Source organism: Chelonia mydas, chromosome 2 (genome assembly GCF_015237465.2).
Source record: "Chelonia mydas isolate rCheMyd1 chromosome 2, rCheMyd1.pri.v2, whole genome shotgun sequence".
NCBI classification, from domain to species: Eukaryota; Metazoa; Chordata; order Testudines; family Cheloniidae; genus Chelonia; species Chelonia mydas.
In genome coordinates, this window is record NC_057850.1 from 41,409,105 (window position 1) to 41,433,989 (window position 24,885).

Sequence of the window (24,885 nt, forward strand, 5' to 3'; positions counted from 1 at the left end):
GCAATCAGTTATACACTTATCTGCTCATTTTCATGGATGATTACTGTGGTTGCATGTAAAATCACAGTACCTGCATGTGAATAAACCTAAAGAAATCTTGCCCCTAGCATGTTAAACTACATGGAATTGGTATTTTAAAGCAAAGAAAAAAAAATCTCCTAAATCAAATTGAAATAGTAGCTCCAGAACAATGGCCTTAATTTAGTCTGTCTTTTCTAGCACTCTATGGAAAATAATGGGTTTTCCTTGAAAGCTATGCCTTGAGTGTGCTGAAGGTGTGGCTTTCAAAGGGGTTAATTTAAAACCATTTTGCAAGTGTTTTAACTGAAGTCTTGCCTGAGGGTATTAGAAATCTCTTGCTCTAATTTATGTCTTTAGGCCTCCTGTAATCAAGGAGATGGCCTTTAAAAGGTACAGAAACTGGCATTATTTGGCATTTAAGGATTGTACTTTGTAATTATGACTATGGTAGCCTAGAACTACTCCAAAGGCTATATTCTTGCAAAAAGCAACTCTGTGTATACACAAGAAAGTTTCTAAAGCTATCAGTGGGTGTGGTTGCAAGTGGACTGAGTACTGTGCAAGCAAGAGTTAATGGAGGCTTTCCCCAATTTTAGCTTCCATATCTTTATGTTTGGGTAGTTTAACTTAATTGTGTGCATGTCACACATACATACACCCTCTAGATGTGTGTTATATGATGAGTTGGTGTGATATAATGCCTGAGTACCAATAAAACAACATGACCTTAATACCACACCAGATTGAATTCTGTATTTGTACGTATTTTAGAGAAAAGCAGTTTTAAGCATTTTTGGTCCTATTCTGTTGGAGCAGGTTCTGCAGCACAGGGGGAAGCAGGGAAGGGAAGCAAGAGTGAAAAGATATTACCCAGAAACATGCAGGGGGCACACTCCCCACCCCCACCAGAGCACTCACATCCATAGGTGCCAGCTTCCTCCTTTCCCCAGGGGGCTCCACTCAGCCCCATACCCCACCCCCACTCCACCCCTTCCCCAAACGCCCCACCCTGCTTCTTCCCACCCCTGCTCTGCCCAGTTCTACTCCCTCCCCTGAGGACGCTCCGTCCCCGCTCGTCTCCCCCCCACCCCGCCAGTGCCTCCAGCACATCACAGAACAGTTGATTATGGTGAGCGGGAGGCGCTGGGACGGAGGGGGAGAAGTTGCTCAGTGGGGCTGCCGGCAGGCCGGAGGCACTGGTGCGGAGGGGGAGAGCTGGCTGCCGGTAGGTGCTAAGCATCCACCATGCAGCACCACCTTCTCCCTCTCCCAGCCCACTCATGTGGGCATGGGGAAAGAAAGAACCCAAGATGAAGCCAAGCCAAGACTCAAGCCAGAGGAGCAGATTCTTGGAACCTTCAGACACTGATGATGTCAAGCTGCTTTCTACAGCGTTTTGCTCTGAATATTCTTTCCTTTCTGCTGATTGGCTGTTTGCTTCAATCACCCTCCTCACCATTTCCCCCCTCAAGTCTCTTTACGTCAGCCTCATTCTCCTCTGCACTCCATGCGCCTCTTTATCATTCTCTCCATACTCTCCCCATCTTTCCTTCCTATCCCCGCTCCCATTGTTTTTCCTTTCTGTTAATCCCTTCCTATTATCCCTTCTTTCACATCCTTGCTGTGTACCACATATAATACAATGTAAAATAAACCAAATCCGACCCCAAAATGACAAAACCTACAAAAACTAAACAAGGAAATCATAGCTCTAACATGAAGCTTGCAAACCATCACTGTTTGTTCTACTTGTGTGTTATATCCCTTTCCCCCCATCCTGTGTTTATCTTATCTATTGAGAGTGTAAGCTCTTCGGGGCAGAGACTGTCTCTCAGTGTGTGTTTATACAGCACCTAGCACAATGAGACCCTAATCTTGTTTGTAGCCTCTCGGTGCTATACTAATAAAATAAATAAAAATTCTGATCTGATCTGATTTATACACTGGTGACTCAACACAAATGACATTGTAGGATTTCATATTTTTTGTTATTTCATGACTTATAATTGCGCAAGAGGATTTGCAATTACTTTGAAGGTGCAACACCCCTATTTACACAGGTGAGAGGAAAATCAGGCTCTTCACTGATCCTCTTTTGTATCCCTCAACATACAAAGCCAAGCTTCCTTGGTATCATGAGTCTAGCTACAAGAACAAACAGCAAGAAAGTTTCCTTTCATGACTTTCTTCATTGTTTGCATATAATGGGCTTTCCTGTTGGTAGGGCAATTTTTTAAAACTGAATCGCCATAAAAATAACTAGAGAACATAAGAACAGCCATACAAGGTCAGACTAATTGAGCTAATGAATAGAGCTAGCTGAATAGTACAAAAAGATCTTTTAATATTTATGTGACTAAATGTGCTGAGTTCTCTGCTGTTATTTGTGGAAATATATTTGTGGAATTTGTAATTATTTAGATGACCAAGAGTTTGTTCATGAAAACACCTGGAGTCAAAGATTAACAAATTTTATTATAAATACTTGTCCCCCTATTTTTTTCCACTGGAAAAGTGTTATTGATCGTCACCAGTTCAAAATGTTTTATTACTAATCAGGGAGAATGATCCTCCATAATTTAGGTGACCAGTGACACCCCATGACTAACAGTGAAAAGTCACAAGACTGGGAACAGCCCCAGAGACTGAAGTGTCTTTGCATAAACTATTCAGTTATTATTTATGAATAACAAATACAGTCACAGAAATAAGTCTGTGAATGACTCATGTAAAGAATAGGCCAAAATTCATTGGAAAAATCATTCATAATAACAAATAATTTAAGCAGCTCTAAAAATAAAGTTGGGTTTTTCCTTATGGCAAGTTAAAAAAAGGGAATAAAAAGATCAGAGAGAGCTGGATTGTAACCTTACAATCCAGCCCAAATAAGGGCAGTGCATAGCTGTGCTGCCCCAGCATCAGACCATGAACCAGACTGTGTCTGAATCACAATCCGATACTTCCCCTATGAAGCTCCACCAGCTTTTCTGCTAGCGCATCTTCCCTCATCTGGCCCAGCTCCAAGGTGCTGGCTTGTACATTTGAGGGAAGAGCTCATAAGCCCAGCAACAGCTTCTCTTCTCCCCATCTTGGCTTTGGTGTAAGTCACCCATGCAGAGAGTAAGGAAACTCCTTTTACCTCTTACTCCACCCTATAGGCATCAAAGAGGGCTCATGACTGAGCCCAAAATTTGCAAACCTGTGAAGTACCTGTGGGTTCTTCCACTCTGTGATCTGCTTAAATTATTTAACACCTATATCTCATTTGGTCTTTTTTCCCACTCTGTATTTAGTGTCCCTTTCTCCATTGTACCAATTTAACTGTTTTTGAAAGTACAGTGTTCTCAATGCCATAGTTTTAGAAAATGAAGTGCTCTAAGAATTCATCTTGTTGTTTGTAATTTGCAATATCCTGCTTTTTGAACATTCTTCTTGCCTGGCTCCACTGTTAACCTGTTTCTTTCAACAATCTCTGCCCTAAACTTCCTGTAATACTTTCAGACTTACTAACATTCCATCTGTTGTGTGGCACAGTACTCAATGCATTCCTGAAATCCAGATAAATCATGTCTACCACCAATTCAGTAATGTACCCCCAAGTATTCAAGGAAATTTATCAGACATGATCTTTCTTTTATCAATCCATGCGGAGTGACCTTTAATAAATTAGATATAACTGAGTTCCTTATTCGTTGATACAGATATTGAATGAAAGAGTAACATGCAACAGAGCCACAAACACATCCCAGCCTGATTTCCTCCTCTTAATGTGCTCCAGTCAATGTTTGGGTAGAAGAACTCTCATTATGATTACTGTGCCCCTTGAAAACTCCCACTGAACTCATTACGATTTGGTGTAGAAAAGATAAACAGGTAGAGGGCTGGTTTTAGACATGGTGAGCCAGATTCTGATCTCAGTTATGCTGTTATAAATCTAATATATTTCCATTGACTTCAGCAGAATTAGTCGGGATTTAAAAAATTTAGTGAGATCAGATTCTCCTCCATTGGTTCTAACAGGAGAATTAACTTAAATTAAAAAGTGAAAATTCTGAACAATGCAGCCTGACCCAAAGCTCACTGAAGTCATTGAGAGTCTTCCACTTGAGTTCCATGGTCTTTGGATCAAATCAGGGCTTGAATCTGGCCAGAACACACTGGAACACCATTCTGGCACTATTTTGTTAAGGACTCGAGTAAAGGAGCAAAGCCATATAGAAGCATAATCTCAGCTAGTGTAAATCAGCATAACTTCATTGACTGGTATGGAGCTATGCTGATTTATATCAACCAAAGATCTGGTCCATAATTTTATTTTAGAGAAAAAAAACACCCTGAGAATATCACTAGAGTTGACTATGGGTAATAGGTTGACTACACGATGCATCATGGAGGTTTATGTTATTTTGCTTATTACTTGTGCCTATATACATCAGGTCCAAGTGACTAGAAGACCTAACTTGATATGATGCAAAAAATGTGGTCAGGTCGTTGAACTGGCACGCAGAAGACTTGAACTCTGTTCCTGGCTCTGCCATGAATTTGTGTGATCTTAAGTAAGTCCTTTAGACCTTAGGGAAATGGGACAGAAATCAGCTGTAAAACCTCGGGAGATCTACAGATGAAAAGCACCATATAAGTACAAGGAATCATTAGTTGTATTTTTCCACCACTATGGTACAAAATAAAACCCCAATCCTGCAATTAGCTCAGCATCAGATGACTGTCCCGTTAAGTCCGGGTTTTTTTAGGGCCTAGTAGTTGATTAATTTAAGTTCCTAGGCTTGCCTTTTCAAGGTGTTGTGCAGGTTGCCATTGAGGACAAGTATTGAAAGATCAGATATGGAATGATTGTTCACCCAAAGGTGATACGGTGTTTTTGTCTTTTTATCATTTTTCATTTGAGAGCTCTGGTTTCACCCACATAGTTATTTTTGGGGCATTTAGTACACTGGACAAGGTATACCACATGTTGTGATAGGTATGTGTAGGACCTATGAATCTTCAAAAGGTGTGCTTGGAGGGGTGCGGGGGAAAGCATTTATCATTGTCACAGTGGAAATATGTCTGCAGGTTTTGCATCTGTTGTTCTGGCATGATCACTCCATATTTCATCTTCCAGAACTTGTCCTCAAAGGAAACCTGCACAACACCTTCAAAAGATAAGCCTGGGAATTAAAATTCATAACTGTGTTACACACCAACAATCATGGACTTAACCAGGAGACTGGTTTTATGGCTCAATACAACAATTTATAACACACCACCTGACTGATACCCTTAACTGCCCACTTCAAACCCTTTATGCATAATCTGACCCCCAATTGCCCTCTTCATTTCAAGTGACTACCTCCAACATAATTACCCCTTCTTAACAACCTGTCCCAACTTATATTTAGCTCAGACACTCTGCTTCCTTCCCCAGACCTGAAGAAGAGCTCTGTGTAGCTCGAAAGCTTGTAACTTCCACCAACAGAAGTTGGTCCAATAAAACATATTAACTCACCTACCTTGTCTTTCTCATACACAAGCTTTGCAGTCACAGAAAAACTGACTAGATTTGAAAAACCTTTATGCAGCTGCTTTAAAATAACTTTTCCATGCATTAGAGTGTTGCGATTTTCAAATCCAATATCTTGGGGGCAGCAACAACTGCTTTACATCATTAGAAAGCCAGGATTCACAGCTCCCTCAGGTAGGTATTTCTAGCTCTGATGGGTCAGAGCTAGAGATATTAGCCTTATAACTGTCACTGGTCAAGGACTGAAATTTATCTTTCCTGGATCGGCATAATTTGGGGGATGGGGAAAGAAGGGAATTCCATATTTAAAAGGGAAAGAAGGAAACAATTTGTGACAGGTTTTTTTTTTTTTTCAATGCTGGCTGTTTGAAAGCAGCTCAGAGGTTTGGAATGTTAGAAGTAGTCCCAGCAGAAATGGATTAGTGGGCAGAGTACAAGTGAAGAGGTCAAAAGGTGAAAAATAAACGCAATTTATCACATGGTTATGCAGTTTATCACCTGGTTACAGAAATTAAGGAAATCACACGGATATCATCGCCTTACATGTGATGTGTGTGCACACATACAGCCTGATTCACCACTCCATTGTGTAACCTGTAAAATTGCTGTAACAGAATGGTGAACTAGACCTGCACAATGCATACACTAGCCTTGCAACATTCTGCTTGCTCACCAGCTTGTATGATTTTTGATGAGTAAGTGAAACGCCAGAGCTATTTAAGTGATCAATCCTCCTTTTAAAGGGTGGGAGAGTAGAATTTATGCCTGGGCTGGCAGTTTTACAGAAAATATACATATTACACAAACACACACTGAACACGCAAAGACATCAGCATTAGAACAGACAACCTGGAAGCCAAGTTTAAGCCCAATGTGATTTAAAACAGCTGAGTGATAAATTCCAAAAAACAAATGCCAGCAGATCCTTAACGCTAGTGAGATTGGTGGGTGCAGCTATCCTGGGAGAATGGTGAATCCATATTGTTATAATTCGTCAAGTGGAGGTGGTAGTGTAAACGTAACTCCTCCAAGGCAGCACTGGCACTGACAATAATTGTTAACAGATTTTGTTTCCTATTCACCTCCTTCTTAACTTATCAGCATATTTTATTTTTGAGTTATTAGAAATTGCATCCTTCTTTTATTGATTCTTGACAGTTGCCAGCCAGCCTCTAATTGTTTCCAGCTCTGGAGTTTCAAAATTACTGATTTCCTTTTAGATATTTTAATCATTCATATATCTTCCTCTCCTTCCCTCCACCCCCCTTTCAACTTCCTTTGGCTTGAGAATTTCTCAAAGGAACTGTCAGTTTAGTTAACCCTCGTTGTCCTAGCCAAATATTTCTCTCTTATGGAAAGGAACCAGTCAGGGACTGTAGATATGCAGTACATTGAATGCACTTTCCTAGTCTAATTTTAACTCATATCTAACCACAATTACTTTGAGTTTGAGCATCTAGTACATGTTCAAGTGTGTGTATGTGTGTGTGTATTTTTACATAAACCAATCATTTGCGGAAATGCCAATATTTGGGATCTGGCTTATTGCTTCATTCTCTTGCTTCTATGCAGAGATGCTACTGCGGAGAGAAGGATATTTGGTTCTCTTACCCCAAAGCTGCCAAAGTCACAGAGACCACTGCCTATCGGGCCAATATTGTCTCCTTTATTCCTTGTTCTCCCTTGTCTGTATCCATCTGTTGTCTCTTGTCTTATATTTAGATTGTAGGCTCTTTGGGGCAGGGGCTGTCTTTTTGCTCTGTGTTTGTGAGGTGCCCAGTACAATGGGGTCCTGGTCCATGATTGGGCTCCTAGGCGCTATGGTAATACATATAATAAATGAGATCCATGTGGCTGTAATAAGAGAACCAAAAAGGACTGAGAGTAGCTTAGCTGTGCCATGAGTTTACATCATTTTGCAGGGCAGCCAAGATACAGTATGAGAGGCTGCAGAACGGAGTGGTGAAGCCCTGAGGCGGGTAACAGGAAGTCCAGTATCGCTTTGCTCTGCAAGGTGGTAGTGCTGTTACCTATTTGATTGCCCACCTATATTTCAACTGCCTTCCTGGTACACAAAAGCACCCACTGCGAGGGCCCAAGAAGGAAAAACAGCAAAGAAGTTTCCATTCTCCTCAGAAGTCTTTTTCTACCTGAGATACAGGCCATGCAGGAGGTTCTCTGTGTACCTGGGCTCAGGTCAAACGGGGCCAGAGTTAAAGAAAATCAAAACCCACTCCACACTGCAGCTGTCCAGAAATTGGAATCCCTGTTCTGTGGGGAATTTCTACCTTTAAAGAAAATGGCTCTGAAAAGGAATGAAAGAGCAACATTTCCTGTGGAGAAGGAATTCCAAAATTTCAGTTCAGAGAAGTCAAAATGACATTTGACCTTTTCTAACATGGGCGGTGGGTGAACCCCCACTTCCACCCGAGGCCCCGCCCTTTTCCCCTCCCTCTTACCTGTCGGAGCCCCTAGCCCACCCCCCACCACAGCTGGAGGAGCCCTGGCTGAACTACCCTGAACCCCAAGCACCAGCCTGATTTGCCCTGGGCCACTGTCCGGCCCAAGCACCAACCCGACCCTCAGGCTGACTCAGGGACTGGCTAGCCAAGCCCCAAGCTCCAGGCCACAGGCCCAGCTTAGGGGGAAGGGGGAGTGAGGGCAGAGCTTTGGGGTGGAGCATGGGTAGGGACATGGCCTAGGATATGGGAGGCTTAGCTTCCTCTGGCCTATTATACCCACCACACATGTTTTCTAATGTTCCTGAGGATTCACAAGCTGCCTGAAGCCCCAGCAGAGCAGCCACCAGGCAAGGAGCTGGGTAGCTCAGGAAGCCCAGGAGCTGGGGCTCTCAGGGCTGTCAGGTTGCCTCACAGTCGGGAACCCTAGGCTGCCAAGGAGCCACAGTGCAGTATCAAGGAGCCAGGAGCCTGTAAATTTAGGCTGCCAAGGAGTCAGGAGCCTGGGCACCCATCAGCCCACCAGGTGGACTGCAAGCAGCCAGGAGTCTGTAAGTCCAGCAGCCGGCTAGGTGGGTGAACTGGCAGGAAACCAAGCTGGTTTCAAATGTAATTTTGTTGAAACTGACATATTCCCAGAGAAATTCTTCAATTTTGAAGAATCTGCATTTTCCAATGGAAGAGTGTTGCACTGGGAAATTTCTGAGCAGCTCTAATCAGCACCTAGTGTGCAGAGCTCTTTTGAAAAATCTGTCCCCTAATGCCTACCTCTTAAAGCAAACGACCCAAAACCTGGAGCCTGAGGAAAGCTTCTTCTCTCTTCCAAGATTTTTCTGTAATTCTGTTCTTTCTCAAGTTTTCACCAAAACACTAGATAAACTACCATATTATTATGCTGAAAGTTATTAATGATTGCCGTCAAGCCTGTCCTTCATTTATAGATCAATCACAGTCCTGCTTAACTCTTCTCCTCTCTCTGGAGTAGAACACCAATCTCCCACCAGTCATCCCAAGGAGGCAAAAGGGAAGTTCCCAGCCTTCATGTAGCCATCAGAACATCTGTCTCTCTCTAGCCAACAACCCCCTCAGCTCTGTTCTTCTGTGGACTATGTACCAAAGTATGTATTTAATTCCCTTTCCCCATGGTTCCCTACCATTCCTTCAAGGCTTCTTCCCTTGTGTTTTCCCCAAGCTTCTCCCAAAGTGTCTCCCAGGCTCTTCCAAGGACTCTTGTCTAGAAAGCTACCACTTCCCAGACTTCCATCTTGGCTCTCTGACCTAGCATGCTGCTTCTCAGTGGACACCCTACAAGTAACTCCCAACCCCTCCAGGTCTTCCCACACACTGAGAAGGAAGTGGCTTATATGCTGCCTCTTTTCCCAGCATTCCTTACTTAGAAGCTTGCAATTCCCAGGTACCCTGAGAACTAAAACCCCCAAGATGTCTTTTTTTGCTGTGGAAACCAGGACAAGAACTGTACTGGACCCACAGCCTGCCGTAAAGGGCCAGCAAAACCTGTTGTTACACATAATCTTCCAAAGTCTCCCAAATAGATCAAAAACATTCTCATAACATTTTCAAAATGAGACCACATTTTATATAGTACACAGCTAAATCCCAGCAGCCTTTTCCCAGAGTTAGATTTGTATGCTGGCAGGGGTTAAAGTAGGGTTGCCAAACTGTATTTCAGAAATACAGGATAGACCTCAGATGTCCTCAGTCTTGATCTGAGCCTCTGGGCGCGAGTCTGTTCTCTTTCCATGTCCTTTCTAGGGGTTTGCTCTTTCTCCAGCTCTGGGTACTGCAGAGGCGCCCTGGGCCTCAGGCATTAGGTTGGGCTGTCACTGCAGCTCCTGTTCAGGTTCCACATGGCAGCCAGGAAAAATTTGAGTAGCATTGCAACTCCATGTGCCAGATTGCAACGCCATTCAACTTTGGTCTGGCCACCCCACGTCAGCAGTGTCACTCAGATTTGGCTTGGCTTCCCCTCTGTCATCCATGCCACTCAAATCTGGCTCAACGGCCTCTCTGTCTGAGTGGCCTTGTGACCCCATGGGTCAGGTCAAGTGGCCAGTCAGTGCCACTTTGCAAAGTGAAGTCCAGAATGCCTCTCCATCCTGGATTTCAGGTGCCAGAGCGATGCTTCGGACCACTCCAGCAATTCTATACCCCTGGCTGAAATACAGGATAAAAGGTCTCCCCACATTGATTTAGCATGGGAGAGGCAATTTTTTATTTAAATCAGGGACATCCCTTATAATATGAGACTGTTGGCAACCGTAGGTGAAGGTGTGGGGGAGGAGCACAGATCCCCTTCCTCTCCTTGGTTTGAGTAAGCAGTTCTCTCCAACAGCTCCCCCTGCCTCCTTGGCTAACGCAATGAGAGCTCCCCATCCTGTTTCAATCTACTGTAGCCACTGCACATTGGTTGGTGAATATCATTTTCATCCCAGCAGAGCCACCTGCTGGGAATTTTACAGCAGTATACAGAAAGAATTGGGGATCCTTTTGTTGTACTACCAGAGACACTTAAGAGGTTGAATTTAAAATGAAAAAATATTTTAAAAAGTGTTTGCTACCCTAGTCAGTTTACAGGTTCTTTCACCACTCTGCCTATATTAGTTTTCCATCCCATACCACCTTGTGGTGTGGTCTTATCACGTTTCACTAAACAAACAGAGCAGAGTCTTGTCAATATTTGGATTCTAGACATGCAAGAACAGCCCAGGCATTCAGACAATGGTGTTACTGAGTCAAGTTGGTAACAGTCTTCTCCTCTGAACCACCTCTGGGAGGTGTGGGAAGGACAAGGGGATGGGCATCCGCAGCTTTCCCTCCCTCCCCCCCCCACTCCATGGTATACACAGACAACAGCATTAACATGTAGATGGCCCTGTTTCGTCACGGGTTTGAGTCACATCATTATGAATACAATGTAAGAGCAGAAGCAAACCTTCAGAGTTGTTTCTGGAGGACAAAAGCATAACATAATAATGTGACAAAGAAAAAAGGTAGGATCAGATGATTAACGTACACTTTAAAAAAACAAGATGTGATAACCAGCTGGCCTCACCGTGTTCTTATCAGTTTTACCTTGATCAGCTTTATCAGTCCCCTTCATAATCTTGAAGACCTTTGTTCTGTTAGGTGATCTCAATCTTGCCTGTCTTGCAAGGAAAAATTCAACTTCATTAGACTCCTTATCAGAACACTTTGTGGACATCTTAGGCCAGGATCTGCTTTCAAGTACACTGTTGTAAATCTGGAGTAAATCTACTGAAAATCAATGGATTTACTCTAGATTTACACTGGTGAAATTGAACAGAACATAGTCCTGACACTAATTTGGTTGTCCCATGCAATAGCCTTTCAAAAACAATATGATCTTTCTTGTAGAGTGACCTGAACTGAACACAATACTCCAGATTAGGTTCAATTAGTGCCCTATGTAATAACGATAGATCTTTAGATTTCTATTTGCCCTTTTCTTCTGCAGTGTGTAGTAGTACTGTAGAGTAGCCCGTTTGTCATTGTAACTGCAGCCATGAACAGGACAGAAGATTTAAAGGGTATTTCCACAGTAACTCCCAAATCTTCTTTTTGATCAACATGCCTCATAACCACTCTCCTTCATGTATTAAATACAAAGAATTTACATTCATGAAATGTTTAAGCTGCACAGTTGAAATCAATGTATTAGCATGTTCACAAGGTTAGAAGCCAAAGTCACACCTTGTCAGGATCACGACCATGACATGCACAGTCAGGCCTAATGGCTATAGTCAGAGGAGTAACGAGGCCTGGAGGTAGAGAGGAGCAGAGCTGAGCTGAAGTCAAGAATCAGGCCAGAGCTCAGAAGCCAAATGCCAGAGCCAATGGGTGAGCTGGAGGGTGGTCTGGTAGCAGAGCCGGAGCTTAGAGCCAGGCATCAGAAGCTGAATGTCAGAGCCAATGGGCAGACCGTCATACAAATGGAAACCTGAGCTGAACAGGGCATTCGCGGTATTGAGGATCTGACAGATCTGGGCTGCCTGTGGGTAGCAGAATATTTCAGGGAGCCATGTCCAGCACAGCGTATTCATCCTCGCAGGAAAGGGCATCTGCATTCCTGTTTCATGTCCCAGAGGGTAGGTAACAATGAAATCAAACCTGGAAAAGAAACCAGTGGATCTGACATTGATTATGATTATGGGCCATTCAAAGACATTCTAAGTTCTTGTGATCAGTGAGGATCTGGACCATGAGGTGAGCCCTCTTCAAAAGATGTGTCCATTCTTCGAATGTTGTTTTAATTGCGAGTAGCTCCTTATCCCAGATATTATAATTCTTCTCACTGGAGTTTAGTTTCTATGAACAATCTGTTCAAGGATGGAGTCCTAGGCATCTGCTTCCACAGTAAAAATTTTGGCAGTGTCTGGATGCACCAGAACAGGAGCTGACGTGAAGGCTGTCTTTAGCTGGCAGAGACTGTACCTCCATTGACCACACCAAGCAAACCAGTGTTCAGAGGAGTGTGGTTATTGGTGCTACCAGCTAGGAGAATCCTTAAATGAAGCATAAAATCTAACACTCCGTTTAATCCTTTGGGGCTCTCCACATAGTGATGGAAAACATTTTCTGTGGGTTCATTGTTAGGCCCTCGGACGTATATGAGGAACTCAATAATGTTCTTGTCTATTTTGCATTTCTCTGGTTTGGCTTAAAGGAGGAGTCTCTGAAGGAGTCTGTCAAAGACAAGGCCAAAGTGCAGCTCATGTAGCTTCTGATTTTCAAAGATAAGAGTATGATCTAAATAAATAGAAACAAATGGTCCAACATACCCCAGAAAATTCATGAAATGTTGAAATGTAGCTGGACCATTACATAGTCCAAATAACATAACTAAAAATTCAAAATGCCCATATTGAGTGTGGACCACCATCTTCCACTTTTTGCCTTCCCTTATATAAGCCAGATTGTAGGTGCCGCAAAACTCCAGTTTAGAAAAAAAACACAACCCTCGCCAAGTGCAGTCTTTCAAAAAATTCATTAATAAGTGGCAAAGGGTAGCAATTTCAAACTGTCACTGTATATAAAGCTTGGTAATCAACACAGGGGCATAGGGAGCTATTTTGCTACAAAAAAGACCAGAGCCCCTGCTGCAAAGATAGAAGGATGAATAAACTCCTCCTCCAAATTCTCACTGAGGTATTCCTGGAGTGTCTGGAGTTCTGGTTTGGAGATGGAATAGGTAGGGCCAAAGGGAACGTCAGCCCTGTGCTGCAGGTTCATATGGCAATCATAACTTCTATGTGGCAGCAAGACGTCTGTCCTCTTTTTATCAAAGACATCAGCATAGTCCTGATATTTCTTCAGAATACTTGAAACAGATGAGGGGGTATTGGAAAGGGTGTCAGCTACCTTCAAAATCCTTCCTTCAGCTACTGCATCATGAGGAGGTTCAGGTCTGACACTCAACCTTGGAAGACGTGACTGGTGGCAGAATCTTGACGTAAAGCATACCTTGCCTGATCCTCACTGGAAGCATGAGTTGTGGGAAACCAGACAAGGAATGCTGAGAATAACGGGGGAGTGAGAGGCACAGATCAGTCCAAACTGTAGAGCCCACTGGTGGTCCTGAAGTGTGATCACAGTCAGCAGTGTCATCTGGTGAATAACTGGGCCAGAGGAGATAAAGGACCCACCAACGGATTTCACCAAATCAGGGATGCTCTTACACTGAATAGGAATGTTATATGTCTGAATAAAGTCTAGGGCAATGTACACACTACAGCTCAAGTTGGTATAAGTTATGTCGCTCAGGGGTGTGAATAAGCCACGACCCTGAATGACATAAATTACATCGACCTAAGCTCCAGTGTGGACAGTACTGTCGGCAGGAGAACGTCTCCCCCTGACATAGCTACTGCTGCTGCTTGTGGGGGCTGGAGTAATTAAATCAATGGGAGAGCTCTCTCCTGTTGGCTTAGAGCATCTACCCTAGCAGCTGCGCCACTGTAAGCTGTGTAGTGTAACCATAGCCTAGGTCCATGAGTCCACCAGTGCCCTCAACGCAACCTCAGACATGGTAGGAAGCTGTAGCCAAAGAGGAAGTTGAAGGGCAGTGGCTCACTGGCTGACCACAGCAAGGGTGCCAGTTGGCAAAAACGGTTTTCCAGACTGGGGCAGGACACGAATCTTACTGCACATCGTTCACAGGTTCCTCTCAATATAAGCATAAGTCTAAGGCTCACCCCTAGTTTTTGTCTGCATCAGTAAGGGAGGGGTGAATCTGATTGACATATGGGGGTCGAAAGGTGGACTTCCTTTCTAGTCAACTTTTGGCCAGGCGATTGTCTATGCTGAAACCCAGCCTGACCAGAGCATCTAGGTTGAACAGTGGTTCTCTCTGCACCAACTTTGTCCTTGATTTCTTCTTTCAAGCCATGCCTGAAATGGTACTGCTGTGCTGCTCTGTCCATCCAGTGTTGGCCACTAAGCCCCAGAATTTCATGGTGAACTCCCCTGGAGTAAGTTCAGAAGCAAGCTCTTGGCACAGCAAGTACAATTTGGGTAATCAAAAACAATTGCCATGGTGAGGATGAAACTCTCAGGCTGCCCCAGCAAGGGACTGGAAATCTCCTGGAAAGGAGACACCCAGGCCAGGGCCTCCCCAGTTAATAGGCTGATAAGGAGTGCCACTCACAGGCTTGGTGAGTGGGAAATAACAGGTGAACAACAGGGGTCAGAGCAGCATTGATTCAAAAAGCTGTGAAATTCCCCATGGTCACCAACAAACTGATCCAGAAGCAGAATCACCAGTTCCCAAGGGACCTGAACCCTGGCTAGTGAGGCCTGCACCTGCAGGTCCGTGATCTGGGTCTGCTGCCTCTGCAAGATGCCCAGAAGAGGAAGGCCTTAATGGGGGTCAACCTAGGAGCTGAGTCCAATCTTTGGTCTTTCTCTTTAGGACTGCTCAAACTGTCAGGATCACAACTGGGATGTGGGTAGTCATGCCTAATGGTCGGAGCCATTGGGGGGAGGGTGACCTGGAATCAAGAATCGGCCAAGGATCAGATTTCCAGTGGGTGAGCCAGAGACATAGTCATGAAGCAGAGGGGCAGGGAGGAAAGAGGAGGTCAGAGCCAGGGGTGTCAAAGATGGAAAAAAGTAGGAATTGGGGCAGGCTGGGCAGAAGCAGGCACATGCCGGATGGGAGCAAAACCAGGCACAGGAAGCAGATCTAGCACAGCTGCGGTGTGGAACCTGTTGAGTAGCCAGCAAGTTCAAGTAGTAGCTTAGCTCCAACCTTCCACCAGTCAGAAAGTGCAGTCCATCAGGCAGTCCCTGCCAGGAACAGCTATGCCCAGAGTGTCACTAGAAGACTGACCCTGCTACAGCTGGCTCCTTGACACCCTGGTGTACTTCCAGGGGACTAGATCTCCTGAGAGATGCAGCACGGAAGGCACAGCGTAGAAGAAGAGGAGGACAAAATTGGCTCCAAACTCACTTTTGTGCCATCTAGATTCTGGGCTGCTGCAGGGGTCAAAATGGTAACTGGCATATGGTCCAGCAGCCCTAGCAGCTGCTCCAACTTACAATGGCTTTATCCATTCCACCTATGGGCTGTGTTGTGGCCCAGAATCTCCATAGCACTGAGCACTACAAGCATGGCCCTTGCTGCCCCCAATCCACCCCATATGCCAGAACTTGGCAGGGGGCTAGGCTAGGGCTTCTTGTATCAGTCCTAGGAGGAATTCTTTCCCAGCCTACTGTGCGGTGGTCACAATCCACCCCAGTGACTCTAATGGAATGACACCAGGGATTAATTTTATCCGAGGTTCTGAAAGCAGCATTTATTTGACTACACCCTGTATATACTTTATAAATACTCATGTTTTTATGGCTTATAATAATATTGTACTGTATCAATCAAGGGATACAGTTAACAAGGAGAAAAGGCATGGAAATACTAAGGGCATGGGTCACTACTACATTACACTAGTTTACACAGTGTAACTCCATTGAAATAAATGGAGTTATGCTGACATACAACTATTGTAACAGAGTGTGAATAAGGCCCCACGGTCAAGCAAACATGCTCATTGTGAAACAGTCTGTCAGCTAACATGCTTAGAACGTTGCAACTGTGTAGAAATAACAGGCACCGAAGACTGACTGGTGCACAGGCATCTGCATAGGAATTTGCATTCTAGTAGCAGTGGCAACCATCACATTAATATATATTGTGAAGTGTGCACCTAGAGAAAATGCATGCAAGTGCAGTTCATCCATTTAGAAATGTGAACACTCAGATCTTGTGGGGTTTTAAAATTATTATTTATTGTTATTGTGAACATTCAATAAATAATTTTCAAATGATCATAACTTTTGCAAGCAAGTTTTTTTCACATAGATCATGTATATTCTCCTCCATGAAGATTATTTTTATTTATATGCCAAAATCCAAAGTTTATCATTTTCTGTGTGAAAAGTATGACAAATTATTATTATTTCAACACACAACTCAATAATGTCCACAAAGTTTCCTCAAACTCTTCACAATAATTCACCTTTGGCCAGAAACCAGACATGGAAAATTTCAGCCCAAAAGGAGAATTTTTCACAAAATCATTAGCAAGCTAACAAAACTATTTAGTAACCTTAACTATCTTTTTCTTTGTACATTATGCCGTAATACTCCATACTTTGATTATTTTGTCCCTACACTTGTAGTTTAACATTAATTTCTATCAAACTGCTTTGCTAATCTGGGCCTTGGTGGTGTTCAAATCCTTTGGAAGATGATAATAGTATTTCCTCCTGATTTTGAGCTCAGGACCAATCTTCTATTTTTAATATTCTCACCTACACAAAGGCTAAGAGTTTTTGGATCTGGGATGTTGGTTTGAGCTCTAATCTAAATAATTTCTAAATACATATGAAGGGAAAGGGGCCAAACTCAGACCTACTGTAAGCATGTGCAACTCCCATGAAAGCCGTTGAGCGTAAGTGGGTATGAGGGATGGAGCAGTATAGTTTGCACCAATTTGCTGTGCAGTGTGTGTGAAAGAGGAGTGTAACTTACACGCCAAACAACTAAAAAGAAGGTGCAAGATAAAGGTCTTTCACATTCCTGTTGTTTTTCCCACTACATCTTTTGCTCCCACTTTGGCGTGTCAATTATAATCTGAGTGTACACATCAGTAAATGTTATGATACTTTATCACTCACCCACTACCCCTGTTCTCTGATCAATTCACACTTGATGTGTAACTTATCACCAGAATTTGTCACTACAGAATCTGGCCCCAAATGTACCTAGACTGAACCCCAGGGTAACTCTTCTCATAACTTCTCTTCATCTAGAAAAGCTGCCACTTCTAGTACAGCCAGATGGCTAACATTTCCTTCTCCTTTATCAAAGGATACAGCTGGCTTCCAACAAGCTATTAAGGGTTCTAGCATTGCCAGCTGGAAAAGCACTGGTGTAACTTCTTGGAACCATCTCTTTAAAGAAACATTTACAACCATTCCTATGGTTAAAATAACAGATCATAATTTCGATCCTTTCCTACATCAGCATAATCAGTTGACACAATTTGTCACATAAAAGAAAACAGAAAATCAGTGGGTAAACCCATTTTAATTTGAAACACAAAAGGTAACACTTCAGAGATAAATACTGAATTCATGGGAAAACAGAGGGGTAACATACAGAGAAATATATGCAACCCTGGAATAAAGCATTAGAAACACCATTCTCATTTCAGTGGTAGCATTCAATTTGTTGCAGAGCAGCTTCTGCATCCACATGTACAAAGATACGGAAAAACACTCAGATATGCTCTGGACCAAAACCTCATCTGGTATAAACTGAAATAGCTGCATGGACTTTTATGAAGCTACACCAATTTATACCAGCTGCAAATTTGGTTCTTTGTTACCTGTTCCTTGGAGATTTATATAATATATGGGACCACCTTTAATAAGTAATGTCAGAATTGTGGGTATGGGGGAAATCATTCTTTCACTTTTGTTAGGGCTTTTGGATTTTTCTCTTTTGTTATATTCTCATCAATAACTTGAGTTGATCTTCTGTAGGTTCCAGAAGTCTTTCTTCTTGGTTTGACTAAGAATCTCTTTTATACAAGAAGGAAAGCTGATCTACCAGCTCTTGTTAGCTGCACGTTGTACAATGTCAGCAGAGTGGGAAAAGACTGAAGAATTGGACACTGAAATCTGGGACATTGCAGTTATAGAAAAATGGAAATATAATAAATGACAACAGGAAGACTTACTGTACAGTACATAGAAATGTAGCTACTCTTCATAGACTACGTGAGCAAGGGAAATTGAAGTATCATTAAACCACAAAGACTTGGTTCATTTTTCTTGAATTCACTCTTTTATTCTGATGTCTCTATTGCATGCATGGACATCACCAGCTGAGACCATAAATTCAGAAAATTAATATATCTTGATCTAATTCCATTTTCAGTAACAGTACAGAGGTAGGATTCACATTAATCTCAGTGTGAGTCATACAGTGCTCAGTACAAGTTCACTATTATGTACTATATCTGAGGGCAGAATTGGGCCCTCTTTTTTAAACTCTGTATTAATAAAGGCTTGTATGCATTAGGGCTTTCCTCTAAACTTTCATCTTTAATATTTAGATTTGTTGACGTTAGTTGTGTACATTTCTGTAGCTCCTTAATATAAATATATCTGTATGCGTTATGAGTCCATGAACTGTTGCACTGTTGGGCTTTGACAAGGTGTATACTTAGAAAGAATCACTAATGAATCTGGTTTTAAAAACCTACAACCGCTTACTTTTTTGACCCAGTTTTCTTTCCAATAAGCTAGTTTCAAAACCCTTAGTCAGTGATGAGCTTAACGGGTTCCCTCCTCACCCCACGAGGGGGTCGTTGCCCACCCCCGCCCCTGGGACTCCTGCTCCATCCAGCCCCCCCTTGACGGCCCCCCCAGGACCTGTGCCCCATCCACCCCCCTCCCCTGTCCCCTGACTGCCCCCAGAACCAGGCAGGAGGGTCTCGTGGGCCACCATAGTGGGTGCCCACCCCTAAGAGCCAGAGGCACCTGATGGGGGGCGAGCTGGGGAGTCCCGGCAGTGCTTACCTGGGGCAGCTCCCAGGAAGCATCCAGGAGGTCCCTCTGGCTCCTAGGGGCGGGGGACCGTAGCTGGGGGGGAGCAGGGGGAGCGGCTGCTCCCCCACTGATCACAGCAAAATTGGCACCTTAGGCGCGGATTCCCTGGGTGCTCCGGGGCTAGAGCACCCACAGGGAAAATTTGGTGGGTGCAGAGCACCCACCGGCAGTTCCCCACCTTGCGCCCGGCCCCAGATCACCTCACCTCCGCTCCGCCTCCTCCGCTGAACGTGCTATCTCGCTCTGCTTCTCCGCCCCCTCCCCGGGCTTCCCGCGAATCAGCTGTTCGGCAGGAAGCCTGGGAGGGATGAGAAGCAGGCGACGGCTTCCCGCTCAGGCCAAGGGTGGCGGAGGCGAGCTGGGGAGGGGAGCAGTTTCCCTGCGTGTCCCCCCCCACCCCCCGGTTACCTGCTGTGGCGTGGGCGGCCCTCCTTGTGCCCCCCGGCCCCAGCTCACTTCCGCCTCCCTGGGCCTGAGCGGGAAGCCGCCGCCTGCTTCTCAGCCCACCCCAGCTTCCCGCGCGAACAGCTGATTCATGAGAAGCCTGGGGAGGCGGAGAAGCAGAGCGGGGTGGTGCATTCAGGGGAGGAGGCAGAGGCGGAGTGGAGGTGAGGTGAGCTGGGGCTGGGGCTGGGGCGGGGAGCTGCCGGTGGGTGCTCTGCACCCACCAAATTTTCCTCTTGGGTGCTCCAGGGCTGGAGCACCCATGGAGTCCGTGCCTAAGGCGCCACTTTTGGCCGGTTAAATTTAGAAGCCCTTTCAGAACCGGTTGTCCCTCCTGGAACAACCAGTTCTAAAAGGGCTTCTAAATTTAACAACCAGTTCTAGCGAACCGGTGCGAACCGCCTCCAGGTCACCACTGCCCTTAGTTAATAATCTCTGAGAAGCAACTTTACCCAATGCCTTTCAAAAATTCAAGTGTATAATATCTGTGCCTTTCCATCGTTACCATGACAACTATATCTTTAAAAAGTAATTAGTCACTTAATTAAATATGACCTACCCCTTATTAAACCATATTGGATATTACTAATAAAGTTACACTTTTCATTTTGTTCCCTTACTAAATCCTTTAAAATTGTTTAAAGTAATATCCTTAATACTAATGTGAAACTATTTGGCCTGTTGCTACCTGTTCTGAATTGTGTGTATTATGTCTACATGTTCTAATCCTCCTAGAAAGGAATACCTACATTTATTAGTGAAGACCTCATTATAATTTTTATTCTTGCTTCCTTTAAAACTCAAGGATTCAAGTTATCCAACGCTCACAACTCAAACTCTGCCTAATTTAAAGGGCTTCTAATCTTTTTACAACCCTTGAAATTGCTATTTGCTCAGGATGGAATTCCTCTTCTATAGCACATGAGAATCTGTTGTGTAACTTTCCACTCTATGGCACTGTAAAATCTACAGCTGGGGAAATAATGCATAGTGAATAATTTATTAGATGAACTTTGCCTCCTTTGCTGTTTGCAAAATGTCTGTGAACTGTTTAGAGTTTTCTCAAACTGTTCTTTATTTGAAATTATTTGTTGAATATTTCTGTGAATAATTCTTGGCCTATTGACTGCTCATGAGCAGTTTTGTTGGGAATAGTTGATATTCACAATCTGAGTTGTATTTGTTAGTTTTGAGTGGATATATAGATTACATGGTTGATTGTAACTCCCAGAATAAGATTCCTAGTGCATACACTTAGTTTCATTGACAGATCTGGTTAAAATGCACGATTTCCATGAATGTACTGGCTAGGAAATATATTGCCTAGAATATCCACAAACAGCAAACGCATGAGGTGTGTGAATACAATTAAAGGAAAAGAATTTAAAAATGTGGATGAATCACAGAAAATGTTTTGCAGTATTTACCCAGCTCTAGTAAATCCTGATTTAAAATATCCGTTTAACAAAACTGCCTGTTGTTATGAGGTCTAAATTTTCACTTCCATTTAAAAGAGAGGTAATTTTCTTACTTCCACTAATAGCTCCCATTGCTGTAGTATCTGTGGGCCTCAAATTTTTAAATTCTTGATATAGTTACACCGGTGCAAACCGCCGTACTCTAGACAAGACCTAAAACTATTTTTACATGGACTTCACTCTTCTCCCAGCCTCCAAATATTTCTATATTTTATTCCTTATCCCTTGAATTTGAATTGGGATCCAAACTGGCTTCCACTGAAGTAAGTGGATGAGATATCAGCTGGTATAAACCAGTGAAGCTCCATTAAAAGAAACACCAAAGTTGCTAACATAGCTGCTTAATGGAGCAAATTCCACCTTGACTTTTACCCCACTGAAAGCTGTTTCACCCACTGTGTGATGGGTAATAACAGAAGAGAACTTCATGTTTTTAAAACCAAACTGGCTCTTTATTAAGATCAACATTTACAGCAAGGCAGCAACTGCAGCTAGCATATCAGCCATGTGAACAGAGACTGGACTCCTGGTGTCTTCTCCAAACTCTTCCCTCCTGCAACCTGTGCTCCTCCCTCCAAGTTCCATTTAGCTGTTACAAAGTCAATATGGAGGTTCCATAGGGTGAAACTCAGGGCAGAATTTGCCCCATAATGTTAATTTGGTTGTTGAAGTGCCAGTGACACTGAAGTCAATAGAGCTATGTTGATTAACAGCCGGTGATAATCTGGTCCAGTGTTCCTGATTTCTCATTTCTATGGGTCTTTATCAGGAGTAACTCCATTAAAGTCAATCAAATTAATCCAATATAAATGAGGTATGACTTGAGATCAGAATCAGAACCAGTAGGAATTTTGTTATTTACAGACGCAATAAGTGTGCAAATATGCAGAAGCTTAAATGCTAGCACATTTAAAGAAATCACTATAATTTCATTAATTCCCATAACTCTCTTCAGTTGTTTCCAGTTAAGGGAGTTGAGTTCAAGATTCTTTTTCTAACATTGAAAGCTTTTCAGTGTTACTTCTGCTCACTCAGCCAAACGCTTAACTCCCCATACACTGCAGCATCAAATCCTGGTTTTCATTCTCCAATGTTAAATCTCATCTATTTCTAAATCCCTATTGAAATATTATAGTTGTTGTGCATGTTCTCTCATAGGTATTGCTTTGTGGAATTGGTTGCCAAAATACATTTGTGAGATATCTGTGCTTAACTGTTTGAAATCCACCTATTAATATACATCTGCTTACAGTTGAACAGAACTCTTTGTTGCAACTAGGTAAGTTAAACTTAATAAGAACCAGTTATTGTGACATGTATTTGATATCTATGTTTGTTTTATATTTTTTTGACCCTAGGCCAGAGTCATCCTTTGGGCTCAAGGAGCAGGGAAGTTGCAGTTGGCTTTCCCAGGCACTTGCTGAGACAGCTGTGCTGGGAGAGATTTTTTACCCCGGGGTGGCAGCTTTAAAATCTGTCAGGAGTTTCATAGGAATCCCACCAGCTGAGCTTGCCCAGATAGGCACTGAATCAGTGCATCTCCCAGTTTGCTGGCTCTGCCCCCTTCCAGCTGGCCTTCTCCACGTTGGACCTGATCTGCAAGTCCCAGGATTCCCAATGGAGGTGCAGGCTTATACCAACACTCCTCCTCTCCAAGCCAACTTACCCAGACTGGGTGCTGCAACTTATTTAAAAAGAATCCTGGGGGGGAACTGAATCCATTGTTCATAAGTGTACTAGGGCTTGCAATCATTTGTATTTTAGGGGCATGTCTGCACTGTGTCTGGGAGAGAACCTCCCAGCCTGGGTACACAGACTTGTGCTAGCGGCGCTCACCCTAGTGCTCTAAAAATAGCAGTGTAGACTCCTAAGTTCCAGCTGGAGCCACAAGGTCAAAGCCTTACCAGCATGCTAGTTTTAAGGGGCTAGTGCAAGCCTCACTAAAATGCGTCTATGGATCTGGGCTGAGGCTCACCCCCAGGTGCAGTGTAGACATGACCATAGATTCATAGAGTTTAAGACCAGAAGCAATCATCTAGTCTGACTTTCTGTATATCACAGGCCAATAATTTAGTCCCAGTTCTCCCTATATTAAGCCTGATAATTTGTGTTTGGCTAAAACATGGCTGCTTTTCTGGAAGTTAGTCTTGATCTGAAGACATCAATCAGATGGAGAATCTGTGACTTACCTTGGTATTTTGTTCCAGTGGTTAACCAGCATAGCTGTTAAATGTGTGTGCCTAATTTCTAATTTGAATTTGTCTGGCTTCAGCTTCCATCCTTTGGTTCTTGTTCTGCCTTTCCCTGCTAGACTAAAGAGCCCTTTAATACCTGGTATTTTCTCCCCATGAAGATATTTATACCACTATAATCAAAGTCACCTCTCAATCTTGCTTTTGATAAGCTAAGCAGATTGAACTCTTTAAATCTCTCACTGTAAAGCATTTTCTCCAGTCTGCGAATAATTCTTGTATCTCTTCTCTGGACCTTCTCCAGTTGTCAAGATCCTTTTAAAAATCTGGACAGTAGATCTGTATGCAGTATTCCAGTATCATTCTCATCAATGTGCTTAATTCTCTGCTGTATTGGAGCTTTGTTCTGGAGCGGGGTAGTTTGGGTTTAGGGCTCAGGGAGCTGTGTCTGAAATGTTGCTACTGGACAGCATTAATTTGTGCCAGTGATGCAGGGTATTTAATGAACCCCCTAGTAGGGCAAGATTGGCTACCAAGCATTATTCTGTTCCCTACCTCCTCACCGTGCCCCCTATGCCAAGGGAGGGGGACAGGGCATAGGCACAGAGCCCAGGTCCAATACAGATGTATCATCAAGGAGCTCTGTTGGGCATTAGTGCTGGATTATAGCCATTTGGTGCAATTTCAAAGCATTAGTATCAGGCCCGCTGACAAGGATGGGCAAAGGGGGTAATTGCCCAGGGGCCTAGGTGATTTAAAAGGCCCGGAGGCCCCCGGAAGTGCAACAGGGCTAAGGCAGACTTCCTGCCCGCCTTCGCGCCGTGCCACTCTGAGAAGTGGCTGGCACGTCCCTGCAGACCCTGGGGAGGGGGTTTCCACGTGCTGCCCCCACCCCAAGCTCCGACTCCACAGCTCCCATTGGCCAGGAGCCACTGCCAGAGGGGTGTGCCAGCTGCTTTTGGGAGCCACTCGAGGTAAGCACAGACCCCCTGGCCCCCTCCTTCATCCCAACCCCCTGCCCCAGCCTAGAGCACACACCCCACACCCAAATTCCTTCCCAGATCCCACACCCTGCACCCTCTCCCAAAGCCCGACCCCTCACTCGCTCCCGCATCCAAACTCCCCCCCCAGAGCCCACACCCTCTTCTGAACCCAAACTCCCTCCCAGAGCCTGCACCCCAACCCCCTGCCCCAGCCTGGTGAAAGTGAGTGTGGGAGAGTGAGTGACAGAGGGAGGGGGGATGGAGTGAACGGGGGGTGGGGCCTCAGACAAGGGGCGGGACAGTATTCTCACCTGAACCCTGATTCTAAGAGTTCAGCTCAGCCAACGAGGGATCAGAAGTGCACCTTGCTCATGCTACAGAAACTGTGTGCATACTGAATGTTGACTTCTTGAAGAAATACTTGCAGCAATCTGTGAGTAACCCAACAAGCCGAAGTGTGCTCCCAGAAACGTTTCTTGAACAATTTACAACAGGGGCACTCAATCTTTTCCACACCAGGAACAACCTGGGGCACTCCTCCCCTCTCCTCTTTCTGGGACCCCTTCCCATTTAGCCATAGGGCAAGGACATCCCTGACACTTGTTCAGCCTTTGCTCATATGGCTTGCATTCC